This window comes from Plecotus auritus (genome assembly GCF_963455305.1).
Source record: "Plecotus auritus genome assembly, chromosome: 8".
Taxonomy (NCBI): Eukaryota; Metazoa; Chordata; class Mammalia; order Chiroptera; family Vespertilionidae; genus Plecotus; species Plecotus auritus.
In genome coordinates, this window is record NC_137782.1 from 69,493,026 (window position 1) to 69,506,191 (window position 13,166).

The following is a 13,166-nucleotide window of genomic DNA, read 5'->3' on the forward strand; positions in this document are numbered from 1 at the left end:
ATGTTCTGTGAATGTGCTGGGACAGAGGACAGGGCATAGACAGACACAGGAACTGTCAGTAACTTCTGTGTGAAATGGAGGGAAAGAGGCTCAAGTGGTCGGAATCTTGATGGGGTTGGATATTTGATGGCATTAGGAAGCAAGTTAGCAGCCAAGAGGGAGAGGAGGAAATGTGAAATAATCCTGATGGAGGAGAAAAGCCTGCACTGACCAGAGAAATGCCACCGAAAGACCAGAGCCTGTTGAGTGAGTGTAGTTGGTGAGGATGAATGTACAAAGGAGCCATTGTGGCTCCATGGGTGACTTTTCCCTGGCAGTCCTTGAAAACTGAGTTACTTGACTTTCTATTGTCTTCTAATTTGACTCTATCTTTGTGGGAATATTTTTTCCTACAGATCTAAGAGGAGGGAGTAAATGAAGGAATGGTCAGCAAGAAGCAGTTGAATTTATATTAAAAATATTATGTCCAACTCATTCAGTGTATCAAGTAAAACAGTGGGCAATGTTAGACACTGAATGAGACAAAAAACTCATAATTTTGAGGAATTTTAGGGACAACTGTTAGAAGGCTAGCATTAAATGTATCTAATCACCTTCATTCAAAGCATACTCTCACTGCCTTTTGTAACCTGGTTGGGTGAGTAAACCCTTGCTCCCAGTTCAAAGTCCTACTGCTTCTTAATGCTATTAATCTCTGAGATGATTCTCTGAAGGGCTGATAAATGGGTGTGTCTGCCTCTCAACTGATTGACTGTGGGTGTGTTAGACATCTAAGCATTTGCAATTTGCTGGTTTCTTTCTTGCCCTTTACCCTCTACCCCATGCAGTTTGTAGATTAAATATACATTAACTGTTTTCTATTTGAAAACCTCTTAGTGTCCAGGGCTGATGGGAATGGCCCTTAGTTAAATGTTGGAGCATAGAATACAGTTAGAGCTTAGGTTACATGCTAAGAGAAAGAATGTGGACATAGTGAGTTCTTTTTTCAAAGGGGAAAAGTGATTAGGACCTTGGGATCCTTAATCAGAGCAGAATACTGACTCATTCCCCATGGAAAAGGTGAGATAATCTGTAATGACAAAGTAATTTCAAAGAAAAAGCAAAAAAAAAAGCCAGTCTTCTGGAGTTCAGACAAAGAAAAAGTCTCCTCGGTGAGGTGCCTGGAAAGTGCATGTCTGCATCTAAGTACTGCCAGAGCACAGCTGTGTGGGTCCATAAGGCCTCAAGCGAGAAGAGAGAAATGTTGCCCCACAAGCTTTCAGTACCTGGGACTGAAACCAGACAACCAATGGGTCCAGGCTGCCTGTCACTGCTTGAGCCAATTCAGCAGAGACAGGGTTGAATCATATATGAGGGTTTATTCCAATAATTCCAACAGTCTGGGAGAGCAGTGGGTCATCCACTAAAACCTGCTCTTCAGCCCCCCCATAAACCAACTGCTTATATAGGGTAGGACAAGGATTACATGGGGAAGTAGGAATTATAATTCCCAGATCCCAGGTCCTGTGGGCATACAACTCTCAGGTTAGATACAGCCTTGGGCAAACTACGGCCCACGGGCTGGATCCGGCTGTTCTATCCGGTTCTCTTGCTCTCCCCTCCACTCCTTTACTTTGAATTTATATTAGTTCACACAAACACTCCATCCATCCATGCTTTTGTTCCGGCCCTCCGGTCCAGTTTAAGAACCCATTGTGGCCCTCGAGTCAAAAAGTTTGCCCACCCCTGGGTTAGAATATCCTTTCTTTAACCAACACAAGACAATCATGGTTAACAGAGCATGATTACTACTTCTCATAATCATATCTAGTCCCCAATATTCTATTTTGCTCCAACCAACTAAACCACGTTGGCCAGGGCTGTAAAGAATTTTAATGAGTTTATTTGAGTTAAACAGAAGATATACCTGGAAGCGAGATCTCAGCAGACCTAGCAAAATGCTTCCAAAAATGACAGTTTGCAGTTTCTTTTGTCGTTGGAATTAGGGAGGGGATGTAAGGAAGATTACATGTCGGTGGGAGAAAGCAAGGCAGTGATTGGATTACAGGATAGTCTTGAGGGTGATCAGCTTTAGAAGAGGGGGTCTGAAAAGAGGCATTTCAAAGGTGTGTTAATCCTAATGCACAAAAATGGTGGACAAGACTTGCTTAAGGCAAAGACAAGCCTTTTACTAAATAAATTATATGCCTGGAGAGGGATTATCCACCATGACCTGCCCAGTTAGGAATTTATTATCAGTAACCTTTCCATAGAACCACATTTTCATCCACAAGAGGGAACCCAGCCAAAGCTTGAGGTTTCCTTGCAATTGGAAAGTAGGTTGTCAGCCTGATTCTGTTTATGTGGGACATATGAACTAGGAAGTTCTAGAGCCCTCAGAGTCCTAGGATGGTCTGTGTCTCTCCTGGGCAATCCATTCACACCCCCTGACTCAAGGTGGACGGAGGTGTGCAGGCAGGTGCTTCTAGGCATTATTCCTAATGACCCAACTTTGAATTCACTGCCCATATGGAAAGCTGATGTGAAGGTATTTTCATTCTGAAAGAAGACTCTAATAAGGAGTGCATTTCTAATGGTGGAACTTCAAGTACTAAGCTTGACAAAGATCCCATGAGGCAGGATGTTCTACCTTCTGTTATTCAAATGACCTAATAGGTAGCCTCCCACTTCACTGTCTGGAGAGGTTGACTCTGCCCTTTGGATCTTCAGAAACATCTGGCTCATTGTTGTCCTCGGATTTCTGATGGATTTCGGTCAGCTCCAAGGACTTACTGATAATGGGTACTTATAACTTGACTTTATCAGTGGACAGTAGGCAATTGCTTCTCTCGGAGAACAGGGAGTGAGCTATGATAGTCACTGTGACAGCAAAGGCAAAGTATGTTCACACACGCTCAGGTGCTTGGGGGAGATGCGTTTTATTACCTCCTTTTTATAAAACAAGAACAGCAGGAAATGTGAGGCTGCTGACTCCTGGAGTGTCACCGAAGACATGCAGTGAGCACTCCGCCTTCCTAATGAGTCTGTCAGGCCATCCACAACAAAGGAGGAAGCCAAATGTAAAATAATAAGCCCAATGAAAGGCATGTCTTCACATTTTCATTTTCTACATCAATCGGTTTGGAGCATTGGAGCTTTGTAGTTACACATTTCTCTTCATGTATGCTTTTGTTAATAATTTTTCCCTCTCTAGGCCTTTACACAAGCCATTTTAGCAACGAGGCACTCTGATGTGGAGTTTTTATAGCACACAGGAGGGATGCTTCTAAAACACAGAGATTTGGGTTGCAGATATCCAGTACGGGGCTGTGTCTGTTCTATTTTAATAAAATAAAAAAAATAATTTATGACTTCAATGTTTTAAAATTAAAACTTATTTTCAATTTTTAAAAATTAAAAGTTACCTTCAAATTATTTTCTAATGCTAAGATTGTAACTAGATGGCGCCCAGGCCTGGAGTGGGTCTGCCTTGGGCCCGGCAGCAGTGTGTGGGTTCTTGACTCTGTGCAGGAAAGATTTCAACACAAGTCCAGGTGATTTTGAGAGTATGTTTACTACAGCTGGGGACAGTGAAATGAGGGAAGGGCTTAGAATAGAAAAACCAACAGGAGACAGCCTAAGTGGGGCTGCTTTAGCTTTTAAAAAACTTTATGGGAAAGAAGTGGGCCACGTGGGCTGCATGAACTCACTGAGAAGTAAAATCACAGTGACAGAAGTGCATCAAGATGGGACTGCTGAGAGCCTACTTCAGAGTCAGAGCAAAAGGGCCCTGGGAGACAGGTTCAGGCAGTTAACCCAGGCTGAGCTGCTACTGCCCACTGCTCCCCTGTTTGCAAGTCTTGTGTGGACCCTTAGAGTTTAGGAGAAAGAGAGCAGAGATACACACCTAAAGGAGAAAGACGTGGATGTGCTGTAGAAAGAGAGCCCCTGCGTCCTTTGTCTGAGGCTCTTTATCTTTCATTAGCCAGTGGAAATCCTAGGGGAGGTCTCAGGTCTCAGGGGAGGGTCTTAACAGAATATTCATTAGTTTTCCAGATGTGTCTTTCAATATGTTGATTAATCTAAACGTGCATAAAGAGGGGGTCAGGATTCTTTTCTGGTTAGTTTTTGTTGTTGTTGTTTTAGAAACAGGAGCAATCAGGGTGTTGCAATGGTTAGTTTCATTTTTATTTTATTTATTTATTTATTTTAAATATGTTTTTATTGATTTTTAGAGAAAGAAGAAGGGAGAGAGAGAAACATTAATATACCCTCTCCCCCGCAACGTGAACCCCAGGTATGTGCCCTAACTGGGAATCCAACCAGCCACCTTTCAGTGCATGGGGCAATATTCAACCAACTGAGCCACACCGGCCAGGGCTGGTTAGTTTCTTTCTTTCTTTTCTTTTTTTAAAAAATATATTGTTATTGATTTTAGAGAGGAAGGGAGAGGGAGAGAGAGATAGAAACAACAATGATGAGAGAGAATCATTGATCAGCTGCCTCCTGCACACCCCTTACTGGGGATCGAACCCACACCCAGGCATGTGCCCTGACCCAGAATCAAACCATGAATTCCTGGTTCATAGGCCAACACCACTAAGCCACTTTAGTGAGGCTGGCTAATTTCATTTTTAAAGAACATCCTGGGCTGTCCTGGAATGAATGGTATGGAATGTGTAATCCATTTGTTCCTAAGTGTCCTTGGTTAGGAAAGATAAATTAGCTGGCTGTAAATTGCTCAAATTGTTTGGCTTTGTTTAATTTTGTCTCCGTTTCCCTTATTCCAATTTTCAAGGAATTTCCCTAGCTTCTTACTATCCTGACTGAGGAATAGTAATTGTGATTCCTTTTAGGGTAATAGCATATTTTTCAGTTTATATATTTTAATGTGTGTTTCATCAGACACTTATGAGCTCTGTCACAAGTTACCTACAATCTCGGTGCCTCAGTTTCCTCATCTGTAAAATGGGCATAATAGTAGTACCTTACTCACAGCATTGTTATAAACATTAAATGAGGAAATCCAGGTCTTTAATGCCCTTAGCACAGTATAGAGCACTCTACTAAACTTAGCTATCATTAGCATATTATAATTGTTTTGAATTACAAAAGTAATATATGTTAGTTGTAAAAATAAATTTAAAAGATTCACATAATATAGACGTTTATAAAGTAAAAAATGATAATATCTACTCTTCATCCAGCCCCTCCCAATTCTACCTCTGAGAGATAGCCACTGTATATTGACCCAATTTTTCTATGCTTATTCATGAAACTGTCTTAGAACTTTGCTTATCTTCTCTAACAACTGATCCTGGATATCCATTCAGAGCAGGTCTCCTGGAGCCTTTACATAATATGGATATTAGCTTCTTGCCTGATTTGTATGTGGCTCCAGTATGTGATCAGGGCAACATTCACAGTTCTATGTAGTCAAGGCCTCACTCTTTTCTTTAAAACTATTGGGGCTCGTATAATGCTTAGAAAGACCTTCCCAGTTGCCAGCATTTAGAAATACACTTCCCAGGATCAGAAAACAAAGACTTGCACAGCTCAAGAGAACTTTTGGAACATACATTAATGTTGTGATTCATTAGTGTGAGTGTGTTTTGCTTTTTAGTGGAGGAATTCAAATGACTGAAACCCTTTTAGGTGTTGTGGGGAATGCTACCCTCAGCTAAGGATGAGAAATGCAGGCATGAGGACATCCCACAACTTGCACAGGTCTCTTCATTGCACCCCACAGGCTTCCTATAGGTCATGGTGTGTGTGGGGGGCAGGGAGAAAGTCAATAATTTGGTGCTCCTGTGGTCTAACCAGCATAGAGTGTAAGCAGGTGGTTTTTACCTTGTTTCCTTATTTCAGAAGGATATTGTCAAAGATAATAACAGAAAAAATCATTTGGAGACTCAAAAATTACTGATAAAGCCAAGTTGAAGCCAGTAGTTCTTGTCAAGTTCCATGAAGTCCTACACATACTTGAGACACTCTCTCTGAGAACATCACACAAAAGTATCCGTCAAAAAGACAAATGAATATTTAAAAGAAAAAATGTGATTGTTACATTTTTAAAAAGAATTTTTTTTTTTAATTTGGCTCCCTTGGCCCAGGAATTCGGCGAGCGCTGCTGGGGGCGGTGAGAGGCCAATATGGCTGTAACATTCAGAAGGGGCTGTAACACTCAGGGAGGGAGGGATCCCATCCCTTCTCCCCTCCCCCAGAGAGTGAGACTGTTACATTTTTGACAGTAAGGTATTTCTATAAATATCTTATTACTCATGCTTTTCCCTACATTATTCTTCTCAGAAAAAAGAAAAAGTGCTGTGTCTATATAAAGTCAGTACAATTGGCTGAGAAATAAATAATTAATTAATCTTTAATATTTTATTTATAGAGTGCCAAATCATTGGATGGACCAGTTTTTAAAAGGGCTATATTGAAGCCTATAGACACTAATATATATACATATATATATTTAATTCAACAAATATTTACTTAATGTCTACTATTTCAAAATAGTTTCATTTGGAGTTGTGGGGTTTTAAAAATAAAAAGGGTAGTTTTTGCTCACAATCTAGTTATTTATATTTTTTACTATTTTCTATACCTTTTCAGGAAAATATTTAGAAGAATACCAAGCAATTAGGAGCAGAACATTTTATATTTTATGGTAAGGATAATTATCTGTGTGGTTTACCATGTTAATCAATTGAGATGCCCCTCTGACACTACTATTATATTTAAAGCCTCCAGAAGGTCGATGACCCTTGCCTTTGACATAGTGTTCAAACTCTTTTGTAGTCCTCTCCCACAATAACCAATAGAATACAGTGGAAAGGACAGTGTGTGACTTCCCAGGATAGATCTTTAAAGAATGGCAGTTTAGATGCTTTCCCTCATGGGAGCACAACCCTGCCTTTCCCCTCCCCCTCCACTTCCTCCCAGGCACATTACCTTTGCCTTTCTCTCTCCTAAGCTCCAACGGCCCTTCTCTTGCTTCTGTAACTTGTTTCCTGAGCCTAAGCAGTCCATCTGGCTCACTTCTACTAGCTCTGTAACTTTCTAAATAGACTTTCTCTTATGATTTGAAAAAAAAGAATGGCAGTTTCTATCTTGGTCTCTTGGCTTGCTTACTCTAGGGCAGGGTCTGGCAAATTAGGGCTCAGAGGCAAAATCCATCCCACAGACTGTTTTTGTATGACCTGCAAGACAAGATTGATTTTTATATTTTTTAAAATATGTTTTTTAAAAGAAGAAGAAGTGACAAAAACTGGATGTGGCCCACAAAGCTTTAAAAATTTACTATCTGGTCTTTTACAGAAATAAAGTTGCCACTCTAGCTCTGAGGAATCTAGGCACCTGCTATAAGGACATGCAGGTAGCCCTGTGGAGAGGCCAATATGGAGAGGAACTGAGGCCTCCCACCCGCAGCAAACACACACGTGCTAGCCATGAGTGCGTCACTTTGAAAGTAGTTTCCAGGAGGATCCAAGATGCTGGCGTAGGTAAACACCTAAACTGCTGCCTTGCACAACAATTTCAAAACTACAACTAAAAGACAAAACGTCTATCACCCAGAACCACGGGAAAGCTGGCTGAGTGGAAGTTCTACAACTAGAAGGAAAGAGAAAAGAGCATTGAGACATGCACAAGCGCTGAAAAGCTGAGGTATGGAGGAGTGCGAATCGAGCTGGCGGCGGGCGTCTGGGAGTGCTGCTTTTTTTCAACCCGAAGGGAGACAAGCTCCCAATTACTCTGAACTCCAATTTCTGGGGATTCATGGGGGAACCAAACTCCTATGGGGAGAAGCTGGACTGTCTGCCATCGTGTCAGAAAGTGAGGGTGGCTTGCTTGCAGGGCTGCATGAAGGAATAATTGTTTACTGCGCTGGGGCGCAGGACGCGGGGACGCGGTTGGAGATGCAGAGCCAGCTAACTGGCAGCTATCGCTGTTTGCCACGCCCTAGCCTAGTGACGCCCTGAGACCCCGCCCCACACAACCTACAAACCCACCCAAGGTCCAAGCAGCGACTTTAGCATATGAATGGCCTGCCCTATTGCAGCTTAACCTAGCAAACTTGCAGCCGAGTCAGACAGCTCCAAAACCTCCAAACCCCAAGCAAAGAGGAGAAAACTGTAGTTCTCGCTGTAGCGCCTGCTGGGTGGCCTCAGACAGTAGCTGACATGCACCGCATTGGAGATCCAGAAGCCAGTGTACCTAGTGGTCAGTGTGAGACACCAGATTTCAACTCCTCACATCCATAAGTGACACATTCAAGAGGCAGACTCAGTGAGCACCAAAGCCCCACAGAAACAAGTCCTGCACCATAAGCATGTCTCCAGCGCAGCAGTTCTTCCATTATAGACACAGCGGGTCCTCACAGCCAATTGGCCTGGAGGTCATTTCCTCCTAGTGTACCAACAGCAATCAAGGCTTAACTACACCAAGACTTTGCACTCAGCCCACAAAGGGGTGTACCAAGAGCGTCCACCTCAGGTGATTGGGGAGGCTGAGCTACTGGCCCCTATAGGTCACCTACCACACAAAGCCACTCCATCAACACAGGAAAGCAACAAAATGCGGAGACAAAGAAACATGTCACGAATGAAAGAAATGGAGGAAAGCAAACTACTGGATGACATAGAGTTCAGAACCACATTTATAAGGTTACTCAAGAATCTTCTAAAAACCGCCGAGAAACTTGATGAGATTTCCGAGGAGCTTAGTGAAACTTTCAAGGACCTTAATGAGAATGCCAAAAAAATGGAAAAGGACCAGTCAGAAATTAAGCATACACTGTCTAAAATAAAGAATATACAGAAACTCAACTGTAGATCAATGTACCCCAAGAATCAAACCAAAGATCTGAAATATGAGAAAACAAAAAACACCCAACCAGAAAAACAAAAAGAAAAAAGAATCCAAAAATATGAAGATAGTGTAAGGAGCCTCTGGGACAACTTTAAGCGTACCAACATCCGATTTTTTGGGGTGCCAGAAGAAGACAGAGAGCAAAATATTGAAAACCTATTAGAAGAAATAATGACAGAAAACTTTCCCTACCTGGTGAAAGAAATAGACTTACAAGTTCAGGAAGCGCACAAAACCCCATACAAGAGGAATCCAAAGAGGACTACACCAAGACACATCATAATTAAAATGCCAAGGGCAAAAAACAAAGAGAATCTTGAAAGCAGCAAGAGAAAAATGGTTAGTTACCTACAAGGGAGTACCCATACAACTGTCAGCTGATTTCTCAGCAGAAACTATGCAGGCCAGAAGGGAGTGGCAAGAAATATTTAAAGTGATGAACAGCAAGAACCGACAACCAAGATTACTCTACCCAGCAAAGCTATCATTCAGAGTTGAAGGTCAGATAAAGAGCTTCACAGACAAGAAAAAGCTAAAGGAGTTCATCACCACAAAACCAGGATTACATGAAATGCTGAAAGGTATTCTTTAAAAAGAGGAAGAAGAAGAAAAAGGGAAAGATAAAAATTATGAACAACAAAATGACATCAAATACATACCTACCAACAAGTGAATCTAAAAATCAAGTGAATAAAAAATCTGAAGAACAGAATGGACTGGTGAATATAATAGAATCAGGGACATAGAAAGGGAGTGGACTGACAATTCTCAGGGGGAAGGGGGTGTGAGGGGTGCGTGAAGAGATTGGACAAAAATCTTACACCTATGGATGAAGACCGTGGTGGGGGGTAAAAGCATGGGGTGGGGTGGGGAATCAGGTGGAGGGGAGCTATGGGGAAAAAAAAGAGGAACACCTGTAATAATCTGAACAATAAAGATTTATTAAAAAAAAAAAAAAAGAAAGTAGTCTCCAACTCCCACACAATTCACCAGAGGATTTCTGCCTCAGCCAATATTAGCCTGTCTCCTCATGAAAGACACTGAGCCAGAACCATCCATCTAGCCAAGCCAGTGCCCAATAACTGACCCACAGAAACTATAAAAGATAATGATCCACAGATACAAAATGATTATTGTTGTTTTAATAATTATTAGAAGCAGTAGAATATCCTATATAATAAAAGGGTAATATGCAAATAGACTGAATGGCAGAACAACTTAACCAATCAAAGCATAATATGCTAATGATATGCTAAGGCTGCTCAACTGCTCGCTATGACTTGCACTGACCACCAGGGGGCAGACAGTCAACTGGTCAACCAGTTGCTATGATGTGCATTGACCACCAGGGGGCAGATGCTCCAACTGGTAGGTTAGCTTGCTGCTGGGGTCTGGCCAATCAGGACTAAGTGAGATGGGCCAGATACACTCTGGAGTCCTCCCTCGGTCCCTCCCCAGCCAGATCATGAACCTGTGGGGTCCGCAATCCAGGACCTCTCAGGGGATGTTGGAGAGCTGGTTTCAGCCCCATCCCGCAGGCCACTTCCCTTGGGAGGATGCCAGACACAGGGCTCATGGCTGGTGAGTATTGCTGTGGCAACATGAGCCTCTCTGATCAGGACTGATTGGGCGCGAGCCCACGGCAGGCACAGTGGGGTCGGGATGAGCGGAAGCGGCAGGTAGGAGCTGCAGGCGGCCTTGGGCTATAGGATTTGGCCTGATTCCTGCAGGCCACCCAGAGGGACCCCATCTGTGCATGAATTCGTGCACCGGGCCTCTAGTAAGCATATAAAACTCTTCATTACCATATTGTACCTGCTGATTTCTAAGCTTTGTAGTAGTTTCCAGAAGATTCGAGGCATCACAATCCAGTAAATGGGTAATAATCAAATTATTTTTTTAGTATTCAGAAGCATTATCAGTGTCTGTAGCTAGAATCTTCAAGTTGCATTTGTTTGCTGCTGACATGGAATATTTTCATTAACTCTAACATTCACATCATAAATTTGTGAGAGAAGTGATTTTATAATTGCTGGCCACCAATCCATCACTTATTCCATCAAGCAGGGTTTTTTAAGTAGTCCTGGAAGGCATTTATTGTTCCCTTTTTACAGATGAAAAAAATAAGGCTCACAGAGGTTAAAAGGCTACTGTCATAAAATTGATTAGTAAGAGAGCTGGGATTAAAGCGCACTCTCCTAACTCCATATTCAAGCTGTTTGTTGATCCAACGTTGAGTACAGACAATCCAGAGTGGTTCTTAGTGACAAGTCAGGTGTTCATCATGCTGGAGATACAGAAAATGGATGTTTTTCCTAGTATTGAGGGATGTCCATCAAACTGTTTTTTTAAGGTCTTCACCATTTGCCTACCATTGTGCAAGTGTTGATTTCAGATACTAAGGTCCAAGTTTATGTTCATTATAAATACTCTGTATGAAAATATAATTAATCCAACCAAAAGTAACCTCACATGATCATCTGATCATAAATTCCTAACTGGGCAAGTCAGGGTGGGTAGTCATGCTCAGGCCTATAAAAGGATTGTCTTTAGTTCAAGGAAGCTGTGTGCATCTAAGTTAACACACCTTTGACATGCCTCTTTCAGATCCATCTGAAGGGTAACCACCCTTGAGAGAACACATAATCTTGTTAATTGTCCTGTAATCCAATCCCTGCCATGCTTGGGTGAGGATTTAAAAAAAACAAAAACAAAAATGTTAAACTATTTTCATTCTTTGTTAATTTCTCTCTAGTTTTTCAGTGCAGATATTCACATTTTTAAAAATTTTAAATAGTTTTTCTGTTCTCTTTAGTGTCCACCAAGTGCATTTTATTAATAAACCTCTAGAAATTGCCCAAACTAGCCATTTGCCCCTGCAAAGCTTGGGCGAATGCCCTTAGCTAAGATGGCCGCAGCTTCCTTCCATTGCCCTTGCTTGCCCTCAGCAAAGATGGCTCCAGCGACTTCCTTTTAAACTCACTTTTCCCTTAACAAACATGGCTCTTCCGCTTCCGGATTCCAACTTGCCGCTGCTGCCTGCTGGTGAGTGTAATTGACGAATATTTTGGGCGGGTTGTCTGGATTGATTCAGGAGTGCCGTGGGACTGGGGTTCGAGAGGGGAGGGGGTGCCCACAATGCTTTAGATGGTTATCTCACAATTGGGAAGTCATGGCCGCTTCTCCTGGCACACTTACAATTTCCTGCCCATGCACCCCCTCCTCCACCCCAGTGTGCGGCCTCTGCAGCTTCAGCAGCCTTAGTTTTGGGGATCCCCGGAGTCTGCAGGCAGTGTGTCTGCATGAGCTTAGGTTTTTCTTCTTTAAAAAACAAAAACCAAAAAAACACCAGCTTTTTTGAGCTATAATTCACATAAAATAAAATTCACGTTTTTAAAGGTTTGGTGACATGTGACTATAGAAAAGTCTTATGAGTTTATTTGAGCCTGTTGTCTTTTTTTTTAACACCAGCTTTTTAGAATTAATGTTTTCAAAATTTGTCCTTGTAGCATGTGTCAGAACCTCATTCCTTTATTGCTGAAAAATATTCCAAGTATGAATATACCAAATTTTATTTATCCATTCATTAGTTGATGGACATTTGGATTGTTTTCACTTTCTGTCTATTATGAATAAAGCTGCAATTAATATTTGTGAAGGTTTATGTGAACACGTTTTTATTTCTTGAGCATGTACCTACAAGTGGAATTGCCTGGACAAAGTGTAACTATTTATCCTTTGAGACACTGCCAAACTGTTTTCCAAAGTGCCTGCACCATTTTACTTTTTTTTTTTTTTTTCTATGTGAATATCCAGTTATCTCAGTGTTGAAAGGCAGTCTTTTCCCTGTAGAACTGTCTTGGCACCCTGTGGAAAATCAGTTGATGAATAGACATATTTCTACAGAAGACATACAGATGGCTACAGACACATGAAAAGATGCCCAACATCACTAATCATCAGGGAAACGCAAATCAAAACAATCAGATATCAGCTCATACCTGTTAGAATAGCTATTACCAAAAAGACAATAAATACCAAGTGTTGGTGAGGATGTGGAGAAAAGGGAACTCTCATGCACTGTTGGTGGGAATGTAAAGTGGTGTAGCCATTATGGAAAACAGTATGGAGGTTCCTCAAAAAATGAACAATTCAGCCCTAGCTGGTATGGCTCAGTGGATAGAATGTAGGCATGTGGAACAAAGGGTCCCAGATTTGATTCCTGTCAAGGGCACATAGTTGTAGGCTCCGCCCCTGGCCCAGGCCCTGGTCAGAGCTCATGCAGGAGGCAACCAATCGATGTGTTTCTCTCT

The 13,166-nt window shown here is 41.8% G+C and overlaps 1 protein-coding gene across 4 annotated transcripts in view; it reads left to right on the plus strand.

Moving 5' to 3' along the window:
- The window catches only part of SHLD1 (shieldin complex subunit 1), a 103,252-nt gene that overhangs the window by 15,227 nt on the left and 74,859 nt on the right, over positions 1–13,166 (plus strand). The window contains exons 2-4 of one of the 4 annotated variants that reach the window (XM_080686432.1): positions 4,215–4,276; positions 6,598–6,652; positions 7,303–7,650. The gene's annotated coding sequence lies outside the window, so the exon portion shown is untranslated. Of the gene's footprint in view, positions 1–4,214; positions 4,277–6,597; positions 6,653–7,302; positions 7,651–11,837; positions 11,899–13,166 lie in introns of those variants that run through there. The other 3 variants (XM_080686433.1, XM_080686434.1, XM_080686431.1) reach the window with 3 other exon arrangements.